We start from the raw sequence: 18,878 nt of genomic DNA on the forward strand, positions 1-18,878 counted from the left end.
GTAATAGCGTAATGGTAGAGCATTCCACAAAGAGGAGGCATTCACTGTTCAAGTCCCACCACTCCCCTTCCTATTTCTGTTCTAAATTAGTATATAAAATAATTCTTGACATATATGATTAAAATTTTACTAAAAAGCACTGAAATGGCCTCTGTATCAGTGAACAAAATATATATTGATAAAGGATCCTGACATATAATTGCCCATAGTTAAGCAGCGCTTTACCCAGCGCAATATAGTTGCCCATAGTTAAGCAGTGCTTTACTCAGTGCAATAGAGTTGCCCATAGCTAAATAGTGCTTTACCCAGCACAATCAGTTTGCGCGGAGATGCGCACTGCGCCACTCAGCGCACCGCACCATAGGGCAACGTGGAGCAATGTAGAGCAAAGTCTCCTAAACACAGCCACACCCCCTAGCCTGTTTGGACAGTAGTAAAAAAAATGCAATGACAAGGTACGAACCCAGGACTCTGTGCACCATAATCAAAGTGCTGAATCACTAAGCCATGACAGCTTAGGATAAACAGCCACTGTTAACATACATATACTTATATATGGTAGATTAACCATTACTAAGCAGGTCTGCAGTCAGCCAAGAATTTTCAAAAATGGCCAATCACAAAAAAGTGTGGGAAATGCGGCATATTTAAGCCCCATAGGTGGGAATACTCACCATAACTGATTGTAGGTCCCATCTGCAGTTAGAATGGCTGGTGCTGGAGAGGGTACATGTTTTAGAGTGCAATGTTGGGGCATCAAGGAGTCAAAATACATAGTTTGGCTCCTTGTCTACCATCATGAGTCAAGACTCCTGCAGAGCCAGTTCCAAGGGACGGAGTACAAGGCAGAGGCTTGAAACCGGTTAGCTCATGACCTCACCAGTGTTACAGGCATTCCTTGGACTGGTGAGCAGGTCCATCACCACCATGCAGACCTGAAGAGATGGAAGCAGGACCTACTTAACCAATGGATACAGGAGGCCCGTGGGATGCAAGATGCCCCAATACTGAGTAGGTAGCCATGGAATGCAGTATGTAAGACATGCTAATTGATTCTGTATAATGGATAGGTATGTCTCAATATCCCTTCATTTACTTCACAGCTGCAGGTGTCCATGCTGTGAATCAGCAAGCCTATGCAGATAGACTGCTAAGGCTGTACCACCAGGCAGGTTAGTAATTATTCTGCATGTATTGTTATATAAAATAGGTGAGAGAGCCTGAAAGAAAGTGTTGTAGCCCAATAATACAGCCATAAATGCCCTGAATAATCCCTGTGCATGTACTGTTATATAAAAAATGTCAGAGAGCCAGAAAAAGAGTGTAGTAACCCATTAAAAAGGTAAAATATGTCTGGAATAATATCTCTGCATGTACTGTCATATAAAATAAGTGAGCAAGCTTGAAAAAGAGTGTTCTAACTTGTTAATAAAGGTATAATATGTCTTGAATATATCAGCCATATGCACTGTAATATTAAATAAAGGAGAGAGCCTGTGGAAAAGTGTATAATGTAATTAATAAAGGAATAAAACTTGGAGTGTGTCTGTGTCACTTACTTTGAAATGTCATTGTACCCTTGCATTATACAAATAGTACTGTTTTAATAAGTGCTGGCAACCCACAGTTGGGCAGTCCCATCTAAAGTGATTGATGGAAGTGCCAGTAGCTGTGAAGCATATATACAGTCCTCAACAGTCAGTTACTGGCTTGCATGCATAAGTAAATCTGGCACATGAGTAGCTCATTAATTTGTTCCCCAGAAATGTGAGTGTGCTACACGAAATGCAGGGTTCTGTACAAATTGAACTGAAAATGTCATGTGAACACATCCAGATATGTAGATAAAGAAATATAAATACAATCAATAAATATGTAGCAGTAGCATCTGCATCTTGGACAGTTATTATGTCAGATATAGGTCAGGTATATAATGAACTAGCCAAACCCATTACACAACCTGATGCATGTTGGCAAGTGTAATAAATGTAGGGGATATACACCTGCAGTCACTAGGAATGTAGTGTAGACTAAAAGTACTTATAAGATGTTAATTGAGGTATCTTTCTACACCCTACTATATGTGCATAAACCATGCAATTCCACACCTCAATGGGTATGTGTAATCTCAAAACATTTGTTGGGACATATGTCCTATTGTTCTATAAATATCTGCATTCACTTTGATGCATGTGCCCTGTTCAAAGACCAATATCATGGTGGCCTGTTGCTACCAGTCATCCCTGCATGCTGTTGGAATGTCCACTGTCGTTCAATATATGCATATGTTATGCTTGCTGTTCAACTGTTGTTGTGTTGGGTTAATGGGAATATTACTGCATGCTGTTACAACTAATTTGGAATGCTGTTGTTTATGTTGTAATTAAACACACCTAATCACAGAACGTATGGGAAGGCCGGTCCCAGTGGACCCACCTGTCCCTCCTCAGCTGGCAAGTACACCTGGCACCAGCAGGTCCCGTGCCCAGCCAGGGCTCCCCTCCTCCGTTGGTCCTGTGCCACCTTTGGGTGGAAGTGCTGCAGGGGATGGGGCTCATCCCCCCGTGCAAGCGTGGGTGGAGAAGGGCCACCTGTCACCCTTCGAAGGGTCTGGGTTGTGGTGCTTAGGGAGATCCAGCATTCAGTCGCTGATCCCCTATGCCAACTCGAGGCTAGAGTGGTGTATCTCATGGGAGAGCCTGCCCGTCCTACGCAGCCCCCAGCACAGCCACCCTTGGGGCTGTGAAGGTGCAGTGGTGACTGCCCATGGGTGGGGATCTCAGTTCCACTGTTACCATCTGTGGGCTCATGGGCTTGCGATTTCCAAACATCCGTCCCCGTCAATTGTGTTCATCCACCCCATGTGTCATACACTGCCCCTGTATGTATCTTGTTTGTCTTGTCTGTTTACCTCCCCAACCTACCTCCCCAAATATACCTACTTCCTCTACCTCACTTTCCACTCTCACCTAAAAAAAAAAAAAAAGGGCAATCTGTACCCACAAAAAAATTACGCCCTATACATAGCTGCCCATTTTGCACACATGTCCGCTGGACATGTAAACAGATAATTATAATTGGCAGTACAACATACTTTTTTGTCCTCACCCCTCTCCCAGAGGTGGAAGGTTTCAAATTTCACTCCAAATTTATTGCATATGCACAGCTGTTGCTGGTAAAGAAATGGGCAGCTATGGAGCTTCCCTACACCCGTCCTGCACATCCTGAGCTTATTTTCCTACTGTCTTTTCCTCTTTTTGCCCCCTTTTTCACCACGTTCCTATCTCCCCATTTTCTTTTCTTTTGAAGAAATTAGCGCGGGGGTTAGCGGGAGTAAGCAGTTTTAAGCAGTAGTTAGTGGGTTTGAGCAAGTGTGCACATGTGTGCGCTTAGCTAAGCATCACTAAGCGTCGTGCAAACCCATGCAAACCCGCTTACAACTGCTTAAAAGTGCCTTAGTCACTCTATGTCAGGGCCCTTATTCTGCTCAGCAGCAAAATAAAACATCTCTGTCAGTCTCAAACCCCAGACCTTGGACACACTAGACTGCATGAAGTACCACTAAGCCACAGCAGATATACAATAACTTGGTGCTGAAATAAATATATCATGCAATACAATGAGGGAATGTAAAGGGAAAATAGGAATGCTATAACACAAATCTTGTTCTGTGGGACTTTACCAGCAGTTGTTGTGGAATTGCATGACATGACTGAAAAGAGAACCAGCCATTCTAGCATGGAATAATGTTACAGTAGCACCTTACAAACCCCACACAGTATCAGACCAGGATAAACACTGGCATAGTTGAATAGGGCAGAGGCCAGACTTCCCAACTGTGACTGCTTTACAGGGATGTCCCTGATTCGTAAACAAATGTTAGCTGTGCCCCTCTGAATCACTTTGAAAATTACTAACATTAGGCAGAAAAGTGGGGAATCACACTTAATGAATGTCAATAAGTTAGAGTAGACACTGCTTGCACATCAGAAAAGGTGTAGTAATACATATGCTCCGATTCCCTCGAAGTCTCAACTGAAATATGTCTGTAATATATTACAGGTGTATCTCACTTATATGTACCTTTCCCTGAGGCTGTTCAAATATATACCTGAGAGTATCTGAGGCCTAGCAGAGGCAGAAACACACAGGCATATCAACATTTCTGCTGTTACACACTCTGCAAATAGCTTTGGATGGAGTTCTACAAGCATGCCATTATGTAGGAGATTCAACACAGAAATATCAAAGGATGTAGCCATGTACTGCTAGCAACCAACTGTGACAATGCCATTGTTCCAGTGCTGAAAAGACTGGTGTGGTGCACAGACAAAGAATAATACGCTAACCTCTAGCTACCATCTGGATATGTCCACAGGTGGGAGCTACACAGACAGACTATTTGCCTTGACAGACTAACAGGTACACAGCAACCCTGTATGTTCAGCAAGATAAACATCACACGATAATAAATAATGCTCTCTGCAGTTCTGCACCCCTACTCAAAAGTACTATATACCTGTGTATTCAGGCAAAACCAAGGGTGTAGGTAGGCATACTCAGTACTAAAATATGTCCAGTTGTCTTGAGCAGCCTGTGCTAATGTCAACACAAACAAACCACAAACTGTTCAGAAGTGAGTAACTTAATAATTACAGTATAGCAGTTCACAAACAGTGCATGTGCCAGAGGAATACATTGCAATAACTACTTTTGTATGGCAGTTAATTGTCTAATTCAAAAAGAAAGTACATACTCCCATGTATCCTGTATTAGCATTTGGAGGGGTGAGTAAAAGTCTACACTGACAAGTGTGTACTGGAAGCAGCAACATTCAGGTTTGAGTACAACATGCATATCACTGGCTGCAACCCTAGCAGATATGAGACATATACCAACCTTCTGACTGACACAACGGTGTCCAGAGCAAACAAGCATGGGCCCCACCTTGGAAAGCTGAAAGGGCTATGCCTACCTAACCTAGCATTTTATAGCAGTGGGCTGCAATCACAGTGAGTACTGCAATTACCACACAGCAGGCTGCATGCAATTACTAAATGGTGGGCACGAATTGGTGCAGAGGCCATCACATGCACATGTGCAGATACCTAGAAAACCAGGCTGTACCTGCTGACCACACATGCAATAATATCATTGCAGGAACAGAGAGAGAGAGAGCGAGAGCGAGAGAGAGACAGAGACAGAGACAAAAGAGACAGACAGAGAAAACCCCCCCCCAAAAAAAAAACAGTAACAGACAGAGCAAAGAAATACAAAGGTAACGTATGTAACACATATGTATTTGCCGGCATGAAGTAGATGTTCTTGAAGACTACTCTACATACTGTGAATCATCCATATGTGGCAGCAGTACGTATCTATATGTATCTGCACATGTGCATATGGCAAGGGACATACTGCAACTGTTAGTGAAGGTTGGACATATATATGTTGTTGAAGGTTGTTATGTGCATATATCTATGTAGGTTGTAGTGTGTGGCATAGAAAACAGCATGCAGTGCTGGTATATGTCATGTGGTGGTTAAACGCTGTGGGACTGATTTGTCAGATCAGCTGTGTTACAGCCAGTGAGGCCTGCTAAAGCTACATGGGCTGAGGACACCAAAATGCATTCTGCACAACACTGTGCAATATTATTACATAACTGTATATCTCACAACTGTTGCATAATTGATATCCCCACCATGAAAGGTGGACTGTATATGTGCCTATATGTACATCTATATGTACAGTAATGGATGTTTAGATGTATGTGTACATATATATATATATATATATATATATATATATAGAGAGAGAGAGAGAGAGAGAGAGAGAGAGAGAGAGACACACACACACACACGGGGTCATACGTACTGCAACAGGTGCGTGGTGGTCAAGGCATGGACTGAAGACCAGTGTCGAAACTGCAGTGCCATCCCTCCTTTCCAAAACACTGTACCCATTAACTACCACATAGGTGGAAATCTACCTAACACTGAAGGTGTGATAAGGGAACATGGGACATAGGTGGACAGTAGCCTCCCCTTTGATAATCACAGTGCCACACTAGTCTTGTAATCTGTCTACGTGATACGTGTCATCACAAAAGGTGTGTCGTCTAGGGAAATATAAGTCAGTGTTCCCCTCTACTCATCACAATGCCCCGTGTGGTATGTACCTCACATGACAACTACAGCAAGTGGAAAGGCCACAGACATACCTCACAAAGAGTAATACTGGCCTCAAACAGATGCCCTATGCAGACTGACTCACAAAACCACAGCTAGACTGTGCTGCATACCACCCACACAGAGGTGACCTCTGCCGGACATACAGAGGTATGTCATACCCATAGCTGTTGGACAACCACCATGTCAACATATCACAATCCCCCCCAGGCTACACGCTCTAGGGCCCTAAACCTCGTCAGCTCACCAAACAGCACATGCTGGAGGGATAGCATTAGCAGTCATCATAAATACCACTGATGATTGTTTGGGAGATAGGTAATGCACCCCGGGAATCACCTCTGTGGTTCTGGTTGACAGGGCTAAGTGAAATCAAATTACATGTGTTTCAAAGGCCAGAATAGCATATGGCTAGGCTGCTCTAGGCCCTAGGGCCAATAGTGTATTACCTACCTATGACACGATGCACACACACATGTACTCAATTCAATACCTGCAATGTGAGGTTGAATGAGTGTGACGGTGAATGTTTGCAAGGTCTGTAAAGGTGTGATAGCTTAGTGTGAATTTGTTTCTGACATGGTAGTTTGTGTCCTAGCTGTGAGGCCAGCAAAAGATGTGTATGTTATTGCTAGGCAGACATAGTAGTATGGCATACGTTGTGACATAGTTCCTTGTTGACAACTGTGGTGTCCCATTGTAGGCTAAAGCAATACATGTATGCTTAGTGAGTGGTACTGCTGGTGAATCCAACTCCCATATGAACTGTAGTACTACCTGATGCTGTAGGCCTAAACAGCACAGTATGGTGTATGTTCACATTGCTTGGAAACACTGTCTTGTGTGTTTCCTGTAGTCTGCACAGATTACATACCTCAGGCATAAGGTTTTGTTAGTACTGGCACACAGTACTGTATGGTACACAGGTAAAGCTCATGTGGGTTGGCATACATTTGTGTGTTGTATGTTTGTCTGATGTGTGTGTAATTATGCCTGTACCATGCCCGCAATCATATGTGTGTTACAGGGTATACGGGTGTATCTAGCAACATGTATACTCTGTTACAGCAGTATGCCACCTATATTAACAACTGTGCACATATGTTAGGCAGGGGTATGGCATCAATGACTAGGGTGGTTTACTGGTAATACTGTAACTGTACTTTACATTCATTGCAATGGATGACATCTTTCTTCATGCATTAGCTTGATATATACCCCTGTTGGGAGGTTGTGCATTGTGTCACAAACAGTGTGCCGGGTACTGGTGTATTGTGGTTTGATATATAGAGTGTGCCAGGCACTGTCAGTTAGTTGTGGCCTGAGCACCAATATGTGGTATTGAATGTGTGTATCCTCTGTCAGACAAACGGATGCTATACATGACAGTTAAGTGATATCTGTAGTTAAGGGCGTAAAGTGTGCCACATGACTCGCTCACACATATTGTTCATTTCTCTTTCAGGGCAATGGCCCACCAATGTAATCCCTGTTACACAGCAGTGGAGGAACAGGAAATCCATCACAGCCTGGTGCAGCACTACTCACTGCTGTTTTCCAGAAGCAGCCAGCACCAGCATGAGTGGACTGCACTGTGGCAAGATCTTGTTCGTTGGGTAAATGACATAGGCATGTATAACCGGACATATGAGCAGGTATGCATCACTGCAGTGATTTAATTAGACATGTCCGGCGGCGTGCATCTGATAGCCATAGACAACAACTTGCCACAGGTGGTGGGGTGGCCATTAATCCCCCCCTCACCAGAGTGGAGGAGCTGCTCCTAAGCATGGTGGCTCCTGGCCAACAACAGCAACTTCAACAGACATGTGTCGTCATGGAGGCCGGAGCCACCCAGCATGTTGACATGAAGTGTGCAGGTAACATGCCCTATCTGTAGACTACTGTTACCTGCATTGTTAGATTATGCATATGTGAGATGTGTACTGTGTGCTTAGCAGTTGTGCTGCCTAGTGTTGTGCAATACTGATATTTGGAATATTATCTGTACACCTGTGACTGTCAACTGTTGTTCTACTGTAGTTTAGCAAACCCACAGTAGCAATGCCAAAGTTGTGGTCACTGACAAACTGTCTCATATTCTTGTAGGTCCCTCTGGTGTGACAGCAGGGCAGACAATCTATGCTGGTGAGTGTGTTATAACTTTAATATTGGTAATGAAATGTGCATGTCATAGGTGAGGTGTAGGCCATGTACACGTAACACACCTACGCATAATGCATGCTGTGCATGTTTGCTGTGAGAAGTTGCACATCTCAGTAATGTCAGTAGCTGCCTCAATCACATGCAATACACAGAGTATCAGACACACTTGTGGCAACACCATACTGCACATTGCATAGGCATAGTTGATACACATGTACACAACATAACACGTTTGTCATACGCAGTATACCTCAACATGCTACACATGGTGTAACCACACACCCGCTGTAAGGTCACACTTCAGTATCCCACATGTCATCCACACAGCACACATGATATACCTGAGGGGTAGAGGGCTACCATGGGGCTGTGCAACACTCTTCAACACATAGCACAGTCATGTTAGGCACCTCACACACACATGTACAAAGTGGCTGTGTAATTGTGAAGGTAGCCACGGCACTGCAGTTCAGGTACAGCATGCTAGGCGGTGGTCTGTCACACATTAGTAGCCTTGAGTAACCACATGATGCATGATGATGATGGCTCATGGTACTACACCCCATCCAGTTACAGTGACCACAGTACTACACATAGCAGTCATTGCTTTGCACCTCAATGTTGTGTGTGTGCAAACATATGCAACTATACACAATATGCATAGAAGTCGCCATCTGTACAAAGTGACACATATATGTCCTGGAATGCTATTGGGTGTATATGTCACATGACACTCATTGGGTATGTGTGATGTTTAATGTTGCAGTCATGTAGCATGCCATGTCATGGCTGGCACTGACATATCTGCAACATGTCCACACTCACCATAACCACTCTACAATGGCCATGTCGAGCATTGGTATTCCATCACGTATACATGCACCACTTATCCTGTGTGTGTACATAGCATGCATGTGCTACACCTGTGCCCACAATTATCTGCTACAGACACAGACACTGTAATCAGACATGGAAACTATGTGACACACAGATAACACATGCAGCCATGGTATGTATACCTGTGAGTGATGGTGCACAGGACATTGCAGAGCTTATAATACTTGCACAGCAATGTTGTGTCCTTGTACATATTGTGTTCCAGGGTGTAGCCAATTACAGAACAACTACACACATGCATCAAAGCCATGTATACTATTATTAACTAGGGCTGTCTACACTCGCACTGCATGGTCTTGAACAACACATATTCTGCATGCTGACATGTGTGAGGTGACTGTTTGCCTTGTGATACTGTCACCCACCTTCAACCACTATTGAGTATGTTTTGGATTGCTGGTGTGTGTATCTGCTGTAGTGAGGAGTGTATTTGTGTGCATGTATGCATGTGTGCATGTGTTCATGTGTGCATGTGTGCATGTGCGCATGTGTGCATGTGTGCATGTGTGATAACATCATGTACAGATTGTAAAGTGTTTCCTGTCTTCCTCTCACAGGTTCTGAGGTTGGGTTGGCTGAATGCAGCAGGGAACCTGAAGTCACTGCCACAAATAGTGGAGATGATGATACATGTATTGTGGCACAGGCAGGTTTGACAGGGTCTGTCATTGGTCTGCCAATCGACAGTACACAGATTTTCACCCCATCTATGCACACACTCATACTGCCAATACATCCCTCATCACCAATGGCTTTAGCCGAGGGACAGCATACAGTTGACATTGACCAGGATAGTGTGGTATCCATGGCACATGCATCCCCTCACTGCAGCCATACTCAGATTCCTGGAATGGTACCACATAGGCGGATGTCCAGGGGTTCTCGTGGGAACACCGCTGGTCATAATGCTCCTGGCAGACATGGTCCCACAGGTCTTACAACCTCAGGTATGTTCCAGGCTGTAATGCAGGCACAGGCACATATGGAACGGTACACTAGACAGGGACTAAGGGTGCAGAGGGCCCATAACACCGCTATCAGTGACAGTATCCATGACCTTGCCGGTGCCATCCGTAATTAAACCGAGGTCATTGATAGACATTGGGGGGGGGACATTAGATGCCCTCCACAATCCATTTTCCATAGTGGCAGTACCAGCCCCAGCAATGCTGGGGCTGGCCTGTCGATTGACCATCCTAGTAGACCACGTGCACGTGGCTCTGGCCAGTCCCAGCAGGGACATGGGTCCAGTCAACATGCCTCTGCCTCTGATGATAGTACCCAGTCAGGCTTGGTACCCGATACTGTCCATAGCACCCCTGCCAGGCACAGGTACCATGTCCGTGCCCAGAGACAGTGATCTGTACAGCCTGGCAGGTACAGTCTGTGGCTGTCCCACAATCTCCCATATATGGCAGCCACATGGTAGAGCTGTGTGCATGCAGACACACACACATAAACCAAACGCCTAGGGCTCACACATACACACACACATTACATCAACATTGGCCCATGCTGTACTGTTGTCCCTCACACACACACACACACACACACACACACACACACACACACACACACACACACACACACACACACACACACACACACACATACATGTCGATTGGATGGGTCAGTGTCGGGCTCTGGCAAACCAACAACACACCCTGTGCATATGATGAAACCTGTGCCACCTCCTGTCATCTGTAACATTGATGCAGGAACAGGCTAACATGGTGCTGATGCACAGGGTGACATTATAGCAGTGTAGCAATGTTAGCATGTTGTCAACAGGAAAGTGTAATGATATCCTTGTAGGTATATCTAAGCAGGCATGATGCATCAAAGCTATGATTGTCAATGTAGTATTGTTTATACCAGTGTTAAGTCTGAGTATGTATTGTCCACCCATGTGACACTTGGCTGAAGTGTATAATGTTGCCAGCATGTGTTAGTGAGTGGACAGTATGTGTGTGATGTGTGCAGTACAGATTAGCAGGTGTACATCTGTGAACATGGTGGGGATACACTGTCTGCATGTACGTGCATAGTGGACACATGGGACATGTGACATACCCTGTATTACACAGTGTTAACAACTCATAGTATCTCTCGGTGGCCAGTATGCATTCTACTACAGATATGTTCTAACATGGGTACACATGTGTGTAAGACATGGTTTGACACTGTGCTGTGGGTGATACTGTTACTATCTGTCAATGTTTTGCATTCTGGTAGTATACACAACCTCAACAGCCTGACTATAACCAATCATTAGATGATGTCCTGACAACTGACACACAGATGTAGGGAACTCAGTAACAGTTGGATCCTTCCGGTACTATACTATAACAGTAACCAGTGGTATTGACCGCCACCCATTCCTGGGACCACACCTGTTTGGCATATAGCCCTCTTAGGTACATGCAAACACACTAGGGATATGTCCATCCACATCTGGAAATGCATGCATTGGCCTACAATGCATTGTCTGGATGGGACACATATCCTACACAAGAGTATCATACAGACAGATACCTGTTGTCCAACACATGCTGTATAGCTCTAAGCCAACTATAGCATAGTCATCCACATTTACTATACATAGTATCCTGACAGTACCACATAGGTGGTAGACCCCAACATGTATGTCGGGTACCAATGTGTACATACAGCTAAGTGTTACATCATCTGTCCTTTGGTATCCACATATCCAAAGGTATTGTGAAGTCCCTCGGTGTATCACATAAGAAATTAGGGGCCTGTATGCATATCCACAAGGCTGTTGTACACCTATAATGACTGTCCATTATTGCCAGACTTTGTTGTGTATGAACATGTCTGACATGTACCCCAGGCATGTACCCTCACTCACACTAGTCTATAGAAACTGTCATGGGTGTGTGTGACACAGATGACCTTGGCCACAGATCACTACAGTGGCCGGCCTTGTCACATACATACACATGTGACCTACGATCTGAGAAGCAGCAGCACAATCTGTCAAAGGTAACAAATGTATTCATGTAGTATGCAGGCTTCACACTTATGTACTAACTGAGGTCACATGTACATATATTTATTTGCCACACAGATACCTGATGTGTGCAATGCACATACTGTTTTAATCCTGATATGTCATACCGTAGTAAAAGCAAAATCCACACTGCATTGACCAACAGTGTCACACACACACACACACACACACACACACACACACACACACACACACACACACACACTCATCAATTGCAGGATTCAAACCCTATCTAACTATGTTATGACACAAGAGACACACACATTAACACAACACGCTATATGCTTTACTGGGGTTCTCATTTCCACTGCTGTATTTGTAGGATGCTGACATCATCAGACTTGCCAAAGAGGAATACACCTCTTTTAAGGTGTTTCCCCAGTCTCCAAAAAGGGTATTCCTCTCAAAGGAAATCACACAGACACATACACCCCCCCCCACACAGCAACTGCAGGATTTAAACCCCTACCTAACTATGTTATGACACTAGAAACATACGCATTAACATGACGTACTATATGCTTTACTGGGGTTTTTGTTTCCACTGCTATATTTGTAGGATGCTGACATCATCAGACTTGCCAAAGAGGAATAAACCTCTTTTAAGGTGTTTCCCTAGTCTCCAAAAAGGGCATTCTTCTCAAAGGAAGTCACACAGACACATACACCCCCTCACACACACACACACACACACACACACACACACACACACACACACACACACACACACACACACACACACACACACACACACACACACTCACAAATTCCAGGATTCAAACCACTACCTAACTATGCTATGATATGAGAGAGATACACGTTAACATGATGCGCTATATGCTTTATTGGGAGTTTTCATTTCCACTGCTGTATTTGTGGGATACTGACATCATCAGACTTGCCAAAGAGGAATGTACCTCTTTTAATGTGTTTTCCCAGTCTCCGAAAAGGGCACTTCTCTCAAAGGAAATCACACACATACACCCACCCCCACACACAGTCAGGATTCAAACCCCTACCTAACTATGTTATGATACCAGAGAGATACGCATTAAAACAATGCGCTAGATGCTTTATTGAGTGGCTTCTTTTCTCCTGCTATATTTGTAGGATGCTGACATCATCAGACTGGACATGGTAATGTGTGTGCACTTTGTTTTATGCAATCCCAGGAATGAACCATGTGGGTCAGCAGGTGTTAACAGCTTGAACAGGACTCCACAATTCTTAGCTTGTGTGATCTATCTGTGGACAAATTGCCATTCCTTCATATGACAATACATACTTATGCACAGACTGTTGATTTTGTGAATACAAAATGTGTTTGGGATGTTGATAAAGGGCTATTCAAAGTCTATGTGGGATGTGTGTAGCTCTTTTCAGTGATGTATGTCCTGGGTGGCTGACTTGCAAACAGTCTAGCAGGTTTGGGAACCATGATCTGCCCATGAACATACCACAGTTGGTAGGGTTGTGCGTTTGTCAGCTTCCAATAGCTCTGTTTATGACTTCAATCATGATGGACTCCATGGCCTTGCAGATCAGACTTCATAGGCTTATTGGACTATAGTTCCCATGGTCTGTTGTGCACCAACACTTGTGGGGTGTGCCATATGTTGCTGTAACACATTCAACAGTTTCAGATCCTGTAGACAGGGTGAGGCTCAACAGACTGTTCAGGTGCTGGGTCTGTTTGTTCTGTAGTTCACTCATGACACATATAGGGAAACAATGTAATCCAATTGATGCCATGTTTTCAGTTTTGGGGGAGCTGTTTACTCATTCTAGATGTGATATCTCCTGGTATGATGATAGGGCCTTTTGTCAGTGGGAGGTGGGTATGTATATATGGGCCTGTCTGACAGGATGTCGGCATTGTCAGTCAGGTACAGTTGGCCCTGACACAGGACATATATGAGTGTACATTGCTATTTATGACATAGCTGAAGGAGGTGTCATGGTTCTGTCTGGACTCCTTCGCAGATAATCTTTCCAAAACACCGACAAACCTGAGCACTAAACCCCTGTTATACTCTTTTACACACTTAACACCCTACTGATCCTTTGTGATCAGTCAACAGAGTATGTCATCATAATATCCTGGCATGTCCAAAGGTTGGTTTCGTGTGTACTCTCCAGTCCAGCTGGTGAATATTGGAATTTTGACACAATGTTACAACTGCCTTATGTACACAGACAACACTCTCCTCCTCCCAACAAGCTCCGATATATGTGAGAAATGCAACTATATAGACAAACAGGAGGTTGAGCTCTCTCAACCCATGACTGGCACAGTCTATCAGGTGGTGAAGGTAACCACACACACCACAAATCCAGTCTCACATAGACCTATAGCGACAGCAAACAAAATACATTGCCACACAAAAACATACTCGGAGGCTCTACATAAACTTTGCCTAAGCAGCAGAGACCTCCAAAGCAGACACACAAACAACTGCTACCCCATAACAATACCCACATATCACATAGTTCACAAAGTCAGTGTGCCACACAGTCACTGCCCTTAGGGCTAAACAACACACCTAATACACTTGTAATAGGTGACACTTATTGTCAGACACACTGACATCCCCCTCACCAGGCTGAATAAGGAGAAGGTCACTTTGAGCTATCTGTTGGGTGCCAGGATCCGCCACATAACACATGCACTCAGGTCACTCCAAAGCAAGTACAAATATGGCTCCATCATTGTCCATGCTGGTGTGAATAACCTCAGACGTTCCTCCCTGGACTACATGACAAGAGACATAGAGGAGCTCTCTGATCATGTAGCCCAGGCCAGTATGACCCTGACCTTGTGTAGCATCTTACCCTCACCAAGAATGATGTCACAGTATACAGACAAACTGATCACGTTTAACAGTTGGCTAACATACTGGTGTCATTCAAAGGGGATCCAGTGTCTGTCAGCTTAGGGATGACATGCTCGACATGCCACGTAGCTTCGCTATGGACGGCTTGCACTTGTCACCCCTGGACTTTTGAATACTGGCTAAGGCTCTTGCCACCCCCATAGTGCCTTTTTTAAGTGAGGCTCAAAAGACAAACCCACCTCTATAGACGTTACAAGGTAAAAGAAACTAAGGGTAATGCTGCTCAACACCAGATGTCTAACCCTCAAAATGCACACACTCAGGACTCTCCTCAGTATGGAGAATGTCGATATCTGTGCAGTAACAGACACCTGGTTCAGGCTCCCGAAACCACACCAGCACTACCAGGTTATTCTTCATACCATGCTTTTCGGCCACAAGACTCGGACCAGCCAACAAAAATAGGGGGAGTATCCATATACATCACAGATAAACACACCTCCAGGTTAGTAGCACTGCACAAAGCATCGGAGACCATACATGTGCAACTAACAGTAGCCAAAACTGCCTTTCAGTTTGTAACCTGCTATAGACCACCCTCCCAAACTCAGGAACCCCACTCGGCTTTCCTAGGAACACTGGAGAATATGAAGGACTCTCCAAACACCATTATATTGGGTGACTTCAACTACCCAAACATTGACTGGGAATACTACTCAAGCCCCAACACCCAAGCCCAACATTTGCTAGAATTTATAAACTCAAATGCTATGGCACAACTGGTCACCACACCCACAAGAGGGGAAAACATATTGGACCTGATCATCACCAATATGGGGACTCTATGTTCCACACCAGAGGTATACCTCTCATTGGTAAGGTCAGACCATACATTTATCTCACTGGACATCCATATCCTGCCCCCACCCCCATCCTAGGTAATCTCAGTGAAGAACTTCTCAAAAGCAAACATCACACTTCTCCAAACCAAGGTGGTGTCATTTAAAGACCCTGGGACAGTGGTAAATACAGCTCAGACCGCTGAATCCTTTACAAACACATTCTATGGACACCTACTGGAATGCATGGATTGTGCTATCCCAAATAACAACAAGACTCACCCCTCCAAAGGCAGGGGACCTGTCTGGTGGACCCCGGCAATTAATAAGCTATACAATGAAAGGAGGAGGCTACTACATGATAGAGCACAATCCCAAAAAGGGAAGGCATTTCTGATCAGTACTAGCAAAAAGCTACAATCACTCATGAATTCATCTAAGGCCCGCGTCTAACGGAAAATTGCACCAGACACTAAGGACAATCACAAGTCCTTCTTTAGTTATGTCAGGAACCTGGGTGGAAACTCCCAGATATGCTGGGAGTTACTGCATACTGACTAAACATACACTGAACCCACAGACATTGCCAACATCCTGGCAAACAGGTTCAGTGCAAATGTCTCCCCCCATCCCCCCTAAAGAGCAAATGTCCATCCCAACAGAGTGTAGCCTCCCTGACATCGCAGATGAACAGGTGAGTGCTGCCCTCTCTAATGCAGACAACACAGCATCAATGGGACTGGACGGTGTCCCGGCCTGCATCTTACACAAGCTTCATGATGAACGTAACCCTCACATTAAGTCACTGTTCAATATCAGAGTTACTACAGGATATGTACCCAAGGAATGGCTTACAGCAACAGTGGTCCCGCTCCACAGAGGTGGTGCCACAATGGACCCCGGACAATATCGCCCTATAAGCCTAACTAGCCTGGTCTGCAAAGCTATGGAGTGTATCATCATGGAACTCATACACATAGACATCGGGAAACTACAAACACTGGATCCTACACAGTTCAGCTTTGTTGTGGGCAGATCTTGCCTCTTGAACCTGTTCGACTTCTTTAAACAGTTACCAGGTCCACAGACATAGGGAAGGTTGTCCACACAGCCTACCTGGACCTCGCAAAACCCTTCAACACAATACCCCACTCGGGCATTATACATAAGCTCACCAGCTTTGATATCAACACATATGTCACAAGATGGATTGCTAACTGGATCAGGGATAGCACTCACATGGTCAGTATTGCAGGTGCCATGTCTGACTATACACCAGTTACACGTGGCATCCCACAAGGCTCGGTTTTGGGACCTCTCTTGTTCAGTATATATTTCTCTGACATACAGGCTAACACAGGAGGAATATGGCTGACCATGTTCGTAGATGACTACAAACTGGGTGCCATAATCAACTCTCCAGCTGGCACGAGCATCCTCAAAAAGGGTCTCACAGAGATGGATGACTGGTGCCAGAGCTATGGCCTACAGCTAAATGCTATTAGATGCATAGTCATCCCCTTTGGGAATAACAACGTGCCCACACATTACCACAAAGGTGGTAAGCCATTACATACGGTAGGAGTTATTAAGGATTTGGGGACATGAGTAGTTAGTACTCTCGCCTTTGACAATCACGTTGCCAAAGTGGTTAGACAGACCTTCTATATAGCCCACCTTATCCCATAAGGTTTCACATCCAGATCCAGTGAGGTCATTGTGCCCCTATACTCATCAAGCCCATGCTTTGATACAATGCCCCATTTGGGATGTACCTTACACGACACCTGCAGCAACTGTAATGGCCACAAAAGTATCTCACCAAGTAGATCTAGGGACTCACATAGATGCCCTGCGCAGTTCGGCTAAAGTAACTCCAGCTCTACTCAGTCGCTTACCGCCTACTCGGATGCGATCTGTGCCTGTTGTTTAAAGCCATGTCCAACCCAGAATTAATGGACATGCACCACCTCAGGATATCCAAATCCCTTAGAGCTACATGCTCCAGGGACGTAAACCTCAGCACAGATATTAATAGCAACAAAAAAAGAACAAACTGGATACTAAACACCAAAGCAAAAAGCCACCAACTGGATACGAACCAAATTTACTATAAAACCAAAGTGAACTTCAATATATGCATAAACAAACAAACAATAAATTGTGTGAACTTCAGTATTTGCATTAACAAACAAACAATAAAACGTACTTCATTTTATAATTTCCTGTAAATTCAAAAAAGCCCGCCATATGGCTTTTCAAATTCACGCATGCCTAATAGTAGTAAATAGGGAAATAGAATCTAATAACTATCTATGCACTGAATTTTGTATGCACCCAAAAAATATATGACTCAATAGCCGGATTATAAGTGGATTAACCCTATGGAAAAAAAAAAAATATATATATATATATATATATATATATATATATATATATATATATATATATATGGGTCTGCTTTAGAACATCGACACGCCAGTTCGCCGACACACAAACCACCGACACCAGATAACCGACAACACACAAAACCGACAACGCAAAACACCAAACACCATTACACCGACACACTAAACGTAAACAACACATTACACTACATCGCATAGCCACTAGCCCTAACCCAAACCCTAACCCTAAGGTCCGACACTACCGCACACTTACCCTACCTGCACCCTAACTCTAACTCACTTAACCCACCCCTAACCCTAAGGTCCAACACTACTGCACACTCACCCTACCTGCACCCTAACCCTAACTCACTTAACCCACCCCTAACCCTAAGGTCCGACACTATCGCACACTCACCCTACCTGCACCTAACCCTAACTCACTTAACCCACCCCTAACCCTAAGGTCCGTCACTATCGCACACTCACCCTACCTGCACCCTAACCCTAACTCACTTAACCCACCCTAA

Source organism: Protopterus annectens, chromosome 1.part1, assembly GCF_019279795.1.
Source record: "Protopterus annectens isolate FY-2018-M chromosome 1.part1, PAN1.0, whole genome shotgun sequence".
Classification (NCBI taxonomy): Eukaryota; Metazoa; Chordata; order Ceratodontiformes; family Protopteridae; genus Protopterus; species Protopterus annectens.